Here is a 9,046-nt window from a genome sequence, read left to right on the forward strand (position 1 = left end):
CCTGCAGAGGCCCATACCTAACCCTGCTATCTGTTCTTCCTCCAACCCTAGGCTTTCTCAGCTTCTTACATTTTGGGGATCCTGTATTTGAATTTCAGGCCTCGAATTACTTTATTCTGCCAGGCCTTTTCCTGCAGTAGTGGTTTAAGCCTTGGGGCTCTGTATCCACTTGTAGCTCGCATTCTCCGCCAGGAAGACTGTTAAGCATTTAGCCAGTTACTTAAGTGCCTTCACTTCTCGAACTTCTACATGGCTGACATTGCTCACTGTGCCTGAGTGCTTTCATCTTCACCATCCTTTTGCTTTTTGGCCCAGATATTGCTTTTCTAACGTAGTTATCTGCAATTCATCTTGTAGGGTTTGAGTGAAAGAGACATTCAATCAGTGAATTCTGGGTTTTCTGAAAACATTGATTTCCAAACAAACAACAGAAAAAAAAATTCTAATGTCTTCCTGAATCAAACAATTCCATCCTGGGACTGGGCATTGAAAAAAAAAATTCCCGCTACCCTTCTGAGTTCTTAGCTAAGACCCTGGTAATAAAAGATTATGAGGTGCCTGGGGGCTCAGCCAGACACTACTCCTGATTTCAGCTCAGGTCATGATCTCATGATTCATGAGACCAAGCCTCGTGTGGGGCTCCATGCTGTCAGTGTGGAGCCTGCTTGGGATTTTCCCTCTCCCTCTCTTCTCTCTGCCGCTCCCTGACTCTCTCTCTCTCCCCCACTTTCTCAAAATAATTAAATAAACTTAACAAAAACAAATAAAAGATTAACGAGAAAGTCAAACAGAAGTCTATTAACATGTATACGTGGGAAATACCCAGGAAAAAAAAATGAGTAACTCCCACAGGTGGCTTTAGAATTCAAGATTAAATATTATCTTAATAGTGAAAGAGGAGGAAGGTAGACCTTCTGGAGAAGGTAAATGATTGTGGGGAAAGGTGAATGGGCCCTTAGAAGAACAGATGGGAGATATGATTGATCGTGACAAAATCTGTCATTTTCTCTTTCAGTTCTACCTAACCTATGCTCTAAGATAGTTCTCGAACGTTTAACAGCCATCAGACTCCCCTGCGAGACTTAACTCAGAGATTGCTGGGCCCTGCCCCTGGAACTTAACACAAACTAGGTTTGTGAAAGGGCCAGAGTATTTGCATTTCTATCAAGTTCTTAGTGACGCTGGGGGACCACATATTGATGCCAAGGCGATCTCAATCTTTTCTGAAGGGAATCTCTCTTCTTAATTTGCTTGCATTCTTCCACTTCTCTATCCTCAAGCAGATTTTTCTTTTTCTTTCCTTTTTTAAAGTTTATATATTTATTTTGAGAAAGAGAGAGAGAGAGATGATGTGAGTAGAGGAGGGGCAGAGAGAGGGAGAGAGAAAAGAATCCCAAGTAGGCTCCACATTGTCAGCTCAGAGCCCAACACGGGGCTTGAACTCACAAACCATGAGATCATGACCCAAGCTGAAATCCAGAGTCATATGCTTAACCAACTGAGTCACCTGGGTGCCCCTAAAGCAGATTTTTCAAACCTAAATTAGTTCTTCCTTGACTCTGACTCCTAGATAAAGGTCTTTTGATCCCCTTCTTAGCCTTTGACTTTACAGTAATTCTATTTAGTTGTTTTTCTACTTCACCCTAAGGGGTTGGCATAGCTGCTTACTAATAAAGTAATTTTCTGTTTCTTGATCTGAGTGGTGGATACAGGCAGTATTCACTTTGTAATCATTCACTAAGGAGGTACTCTTAAGATCTGAGTCCTCTTTTACATGTATGTTACACTTTAATTTAAAAAAAAAATTAAAGACGCCTGGGTGGCTCAGTCAGTTAAAGATCTGACTCTTGATTTCGGCTCAGGTCCTAATCTCATGGTTCGTTAGTTCGAGCCCCATGTCAGGCTCCACACTGACAGCACAGAATCTGTTTGGGATTCTCTCTCTCCTGTGCTTCTCTCTCTCAAAAAATTAAAAAATAAAATGGCCACATTTCAGCTGTATCAGTCAAGGGCAAAAAAAAAAACCCGGCTCTGTCCTTCCTACAATGGCAACAAAGCCTAATGCCAGCAGCCCTGGCTCTGCCAGGGATATAGTCTTTCCATGTGTTTTTTCTGTTCTTAGGGCCAGTCCTAGTATATTGCCTAAGGTTCCAAGTTGCTGGGTTTTTAGGAGACTACTGTTGACAATTCTTTCTTCCCACCCCAAAACAGAACCAACTGAAAAACAGACAGTAGACCACAGTGTCTGTTCTTTTTAGTGCTGAGCACTGGGGAAAACATGGATTCAAATATTTGGCTACAAGCAGTTCAGCCTGTAATTAGATAGACGGGGTGGAAAGAGCTAGGCTTCCTCGTTCAGTCACTAGTCCTAGAGGACTAGAAAGTGTTACACGGTGACAGGTCAAAATGCAGTGTTGCTGAAGGTCCTCAAAAAAGAGAAAAAGGAAGATCTTGGCTGAGCATGTCCAGTTCTTTCTTCCAAATTCATTAATTATAGACATCTCTTCTTCCCATAGAGAGGTGTGAATAAGAGGACAGGGATGTTACTCTAATTTAATCACTTCTCACTGGCAATAGGAGACCAGAAGAGAAATGAAGTTTGCCACAACATCTAGTATGGGCTTAACAGAGTTTATTTAACACTTCCCCCATTGATGGATGTTTACTCTCTAGGCTTTCACACAATGAACATGCGTCAGGGGATATCCTATATGTTTCACAATGCACACATGCAAGTTTCCTTAGGCAAAAGCTACCTGGAAGTGAATGTCTTGGTTGAATGTATAAACATCTAAAACTTTTCATAAATACTGAGAATTTGCTTTCCAAAAAGGCTACACATGACTTACACTTAAGCCAGAATGCATAAACACCTGTTTCCCCACATCTTCATCAATGTTGGTTATAACTGATCTTTTTAATTTTTGCCAGTATGATAGGTAAAAAAGATACCTTTGTTTTGGTTTACTATATATGATTCTATCACTGGGGAGAGTGACCATCTTTTAAAAAAATTGTTTTTAATGTTGATTTATTTTTGAGAGCAAGAGAGAGAGAGAGAGAGAGAGAGAATGAGCAGGGAGGGGCAGAGAGTGAGGGAGACACAGAATCTGAAGCAGGCTCCAGGCTCTGAGCTGTCAGCACAGAGCCCAATGTGGGGCTCGAACTCACAAACTATGATATCATGACTTGAGCCAAAGTTTGACACCCAGCTGACTGAGCCACCCAGGCACCCAGAGAATGAGCATCTTTTTATGTTTGTTAGACATCCTCTTCACAGAATTGTCTGTTCATTTCCTTTGCCCACACTTAGGCTATCTTTTCTTTATTAATTTGTAGGCATTCTTTGTACATTTTTGATGCTAATATTTTGCCTTTTGTATTTGTGACAATTACTCTTTCTAGCTTTCTTTGTAAGTTGGGTGTATAGCTTTGGTAGTACAGAAATTTTTTATCAGATTGTCATAATTTACTTTAAAAAAACTTGATTGTTTCTGCATTTTTTTCTTGATTAGGAAAGTTCTTTTTTTTTTTTTTTAAATGTTTTTATTTATTTCTAGGAGAGAGAGAGAGAGAGACAGCGTGAGCAGGGGAGGGTCAGAGAGAGAGGGAGTCACAGACTGAAACAGGCTCCAGGCTCTGAGCTGGCAGTCAGCACAGAGCCCGACGCGGGGCTTGAACCCACGAACCGCGAGATCATGACCTAAGCGAAAGTCGGACGCTTAACCAACTAAGCCACCCAGGCGCCCCTGATTAGGAAAGTTCTACTGTTTCAAGATCCTCCCATATTTCATTCTTCCACATTTTATTCAAATACTTTTATGATTTTGCTTTTGAAATAAATGTAAAAATCCATCTGGAACTTACAGTGGAGTTAAGGAAGTATTTTATTTCGTTATTTTCCAAATGGTTGGCTAATCTTCCATTTGCTCCCCCCTGATTTAAAATGCCATCATAATCGGGGCTCCTGGGTGGCTCAGTTGGTTAAGTGTCTGACTCTTGATTTCCACCAGGTCTTGATCTTATGGTGGTGAGTCTGAGCTCCGCATCAGGTTCTGTGTTGACATTGTGGAACCTGCTTGGGATTCTCTCCCTCCCTTTGCCTGTCCCTCCCATTGTGTGTGCTCTCTCTCTCTCCAAAATAATAAAGTATATGCTTCAATGTTTTAAAAATAAATGAATAAATAAATAAATACTGTCTTCCCCTGCGTGCACGGGTCCTGACGTATGATTCTAACAGAGCTGGAAAACTAGTTTCCTTGTCTACCATAGATTGGAAGCAAGAAATAAATCAAGGACTTTATTTAAGAAACAAGTCAGATGATGGCAAAAGGAAGTGAAAGCTGAACACAAAGAATACAAGTAAACAAAAGGAAGCTTTGTTGTTTTGGACAATAATAGATAAATATCCTGAGTATTGAAGAAAAGACTGAAGAGGGGCACCTGGGTGGTTCAGTCAGTTGAGTATCTGACTCCTGATCTCAACTCAACTCTTGACCTCAGGGTTGTGAATTCAAGCCCTGTGTTGGGCTCCATGCTGAGCAAGGAGGCTACTTTAAAAAAAAAAAAAAAAAAAAAAAGGAAAGACTGGATTCTGTTTAGGCCCTTTTGAATTAAAAAAAATTTTTTTAATGTTTATTTTTGAGAGACAGGTAGACACAGTGCGAGCGGGGGAGGGGCAGAGAGAGGGAGACAGAATCTGAAGCAGGCTCCAGGCTCTGAGCTGTCAGCACAGAGGCTGACACGGGGCTTGAACCCATGAACTGTGAGATCATGACCTGAGCCAAAGTTGGACACTTAACCGACTGAGTCACCCAAGCACCCCGCCCTTTTGATTTTTAAAACAGTTAACAAATTACATATTTTAAAACAATCTCTGTTTTTTAAAAGTGGTCAAAATAAACACTGTTTTGGCACTTAAAGGGGCAAGTTTCCATCACATGGAAATATCAGCTGCACAGGACCTTGATTCTCATACCATGTCAGTACCCCGAGCATTGCTATAATTCTTAGATATGAAAAGAAGCCACAGTGGAACCAAGCTCATAAATGCAGAGCAAGGAAGATCTTACCTGTAACTTTAAGCAAACCTGAAAAAGACCCAGGAGCTTTATTGTTCCATGCCAGGCCTTGTTGCTACATTTCACTGCCTGAGCACACAGCCCCTTACATTACAAGTTGTGGACTCTGTGTGCTCAAGTTCTCAGCCTTGGTGCTTCCTGCCAGAGACAGAAATTCCTGGCCCTGTAATCCGAGCTTCCACAGGCTCATATTTTAGTCTGGGGACAAAAATCAAGGAGGCTCAAATTTTAGCCTGAAGGGTAAAAATCAGAGAATATGTATCAAAGTCACAGTCACAAAGGAACACTTTTGGCTGCATGCCCCCACCTTTGAGATTGTACGCTTCTCACTCAAGATGTTTCCATGGTAACGCGCTCTTGCCTCCAAACAGCCTTGATGGGCCCTGTAGGAGATTGGGTTACTGCTCCTTCACTTCCGGCAAAAAAGGAAACATCCACAGCCTTTGCCATGAGACCTTATAGGGTCTCCCAGTGCAGGGCCTTTTCAAGCCCCACTGATGTCAGGCCTGACTCCAGTTTGTCAACAGAATGTTAATGAATATCACCTAAGCAGAGGCTTTAAACGTGCTTACAAGGTCTGGCTTGGCTTGGCTGCTTGGACCTCAGCCAACTGCTGCGAGGAGCTGCTGGTCCCAGCAGGAAACACATGGGGAGTTAACTTGAACCAGACCCCCAGCCCGAAGTCCACATTGGGACCTATAGTGAGACATATAAATGTGGTGTTGATATTGATATAAGCCTCTGAAATTTGAGTTTTTTTGTTTTGCAAAACCATGGCAGTAAAACCTGACTGATCCAGCCCCTGAGTTTTAGAAGTAGAAATTGCTCTAAAATATATAATGTATTACCTGTCTGAAAAATCAAAGGATCTTCAACATAATTCAGTCCAGCGCCTTGGTGGGCACGTCCCCAGTGTTTACTGTGCAGCTCGCCTGTCATTCCAATAGTCCCTGCTCACCAGACACACGCTGTGACTCTTGCTGAGTGGGTCTTCATCTTCCCCACCATGGCTGGTGTCCCCACCACCCCCTGTAACATCTCCCATGTCTCTGCCGTCACAAGTGAGGTACAATTCTGCTCAGTTCCTGCTGACGTGAAACACTTACTTTCTTCCAACCTGGGTTAGACTGTGTAAGGTCACAAAACAGAGCCACCCTCTCTCTGCTGCCATCTGCAGCTCTGAAGCTTAACTAACTGTTTCTTTGTAGCACAAGACTCCTCTCCCCAGGAAATAGTTACAAGATAGCTGGACCTAAAGCTCATTTGAGACTCTGGGCTGCATTCAAACCTTCTCTCCTCAGCAACCCAAACAGTGATCAGAGGCCAAGAATGAGTGCTCCTGTTGGGGTGGGATGCTTTCCTTTCAGAATACCCCCCAGAAGGTAAGGGTAAAGTTACTGGCCTCTGACTGAATGTGGTACAGCCCGAGAGTGGCATTCCCGAGGTACCAGGCACCAGGCTCTTGTGAGAAAAGAATCCGTAGTAGCACATGTGGAAATTCACATGAACTCCATAGCTCATGCATGCACTCTGAGATTCCAAGTAGGAGAACAGACTGATATTCCTTTTCTTTTCTTTGTTTTATGTTTATTTATTTACTTTGAGCCAAAGAGAGAGAAAAAGTGTGAGAGCGAGAGTGAGAGAGAGAGAGAGAGAGGGAGAGTACTTGAGCAGGGGAGGGACAGAGAGAGAGGGAGAGAGAGAATCCCAAGCAGACTCTGAGCTGTCATCACAAAGCTTGATGTGGGGCTTGACCCCATGACCGTGAAATCACGACCTGAACTAAATCAAGAGTTGGAGACTTAAGGACACCTGGGTGGCTCAGTTGGTTAAGCATCCAACTTTGACTTGGGTCATGATCTCACGGTTCATGGGTTCAAGTCCTGCTTCAAGGCTCTGTGTTGATGGCTTAGAGGCTCAGACCTGAAACCTGCTTCAGATTCTGTGTCTCCCTCTCTCTGCCCCTCCCCTGCTTGCGCTCTGTCTCTCTCTCTCAAAAATAAATAAACATTTAAAAAAAAAAAAAGAGTCAAAGGCTTAACCGGCTGAGCCACCCAGGGGCCCCGAGGCTAGCATTTTCATTTTCCCATTCTCTAGAGAAGATGAGTCTATATCAGACTAATCCTGGAAGATTCATTCATCATTCACTCAACAAATACATATTCACCTACTGAGTTAAGCCCTAGAGATTGAACAGTGAAAGGCACAAATTCCTTGCCCTCATGAAGCTTATATTCCTGGGAGGAGGAGGGAAAGAAAATAGAAAACAAAGAAATAAACACATAAGGAGCGCCTGCGTGGCTCAGTCAGTTGGGTGTCCGGCTTCGGCTCAGGTCATGATCTCGTGGCTCATGGAGCTCTGTGCTGACAGGTAGCTCAGAGCCTGGAGCCTGCTTCAGATTCTGTATCTCCCTCTCTCTCTGACCCTCCCCTGCTCATGCTCTCTCTCTCTCTCTCTCTCTCTCCATATCTCTCAGAAATAAAACATTAAAAAATTAAAAAGAAATAAACACATAAACATATCGTTTTAAGTGGTGATAAGTGTTACACAAAAGAAGCAGGGTAGGGCTCTTTCATGTAGGGCAGACAGAAAGCATCTCTGAGAACCTAATATCTAGGTAGGCACTTGAATCAAGGGAGGGAACAAGTCATAAAGTTTTAAGGAAGAACAACCTAGAATAGGAAGAGTAAATATTAGGACCTGAGGCTGGAGCAAACATTTAAAGACCATCATAAGGGCCAGTGGCTAGAGGAGAATGAGCCGAAAGAAATGGGAAACAGTGGGTAGGCAGTGGTTCAGGTCAGAGAGGAGCCTGTCGGCCGTGTAAGGAATTTGAATTCTATTATAAGTAGAAAAGGAAGCCACGAGAGAGAATTGAGAGGGAAATAGGGAGGTAGTTTATAATCTGATTAATATCTTTAAAATCTAATCTTCACCAATACAAAAGACAAGTTGGACGGTTACTGCAGTAGCCTAGATGAGAGATATTAGTGGTTTGAACCAAGCAGTAGTGATACAGTGGTGAGCAGGACTCAGATTTAGGGAATAGTTTGAAGGTAGGCTCCATAGGAGTTAGTAAGCCACTGGATGTGGAGAGTGAAGAAAACAGAAGTTTCTGGGATGACCTCCCAGGACGGGCAGGGTGGGGCGGGGTGCATCCTGAGGAAAAAATTCAAGCCCCGTTGCACAGTGGCTGAGGAATCCCCTTCCTTATTAAGATGAGAATGTCACGAAAACAGCTGAACGTCTGAGTTGGCCATCAGGAGAGAGGCCCCGGCTGGAGGTGGGAACCTGGGAATCATCACCTTTTAGATGAGTGAGAAGCTGTGAAGCAGGATGAACTCTCAAGGGAGATAGTACGAAAAGGTAGCTGAGGAGAGTCCCAGGTATCTGGAATCCCACAATCTGGAAAATGCCCTAAAAAATATAGATGGTTCTCCATTTGGATGTAATGGTGGATTCATGTTCTTGAGGGCAGGGTCCCTGTATTAATCACCTTGGTGACCCCTCTGGGGTTGGCATAAGCCCTGGTATCTGGCCCCTGTCTCCTGTAGCAGGAAGTCTCAACTGAGGGCTCAGCTGGGAACCCGAAGGAACACAACCAACTCAGGGCTGAATTGTAGCCAGAAACCAGAAGTGAGCTGACAATTTACTTGGTGTTATATGCGGTGCGGGTTTGGTTCTGTGACCAGAATGGCAATTATGTTGTGTGGGAGGCGGAAAATGGAGATGAAAATTTCTTAGCATTTGAAATTTTCAACTACCTTTTGAGTGGAACTCTAAGTTTTTAAATAAGTCTTTTATAGTTGATAGGGTAGAAGTAATTACCTGCAATGAAAGTTTGCTGGACATATCATCATTTTAAAAATCTTTTTATTTGTGGAGAATTTCCAACTTACACAAAAGTAGATCAAATAGTATAATGAGCCCTCTATGTATCACTTAATCCCCCAAATTATCAACC

This window comes from Crocuta crocuta, unplaced genomic scaffold, assembly GCF_008692635.1.
Source record: "Crocuta crocuta isolate KB4526 unplaced genomic scaffold, BGI_CrCroc_1.0 scaffold222, whole genome shotgun sequence".
Lineage (NCBI taxonomy): Eukaryota > Metazoa > Chordata > Mammalia > Carnivora > Hyaenidae > Crocuta > Crocuta crocuta.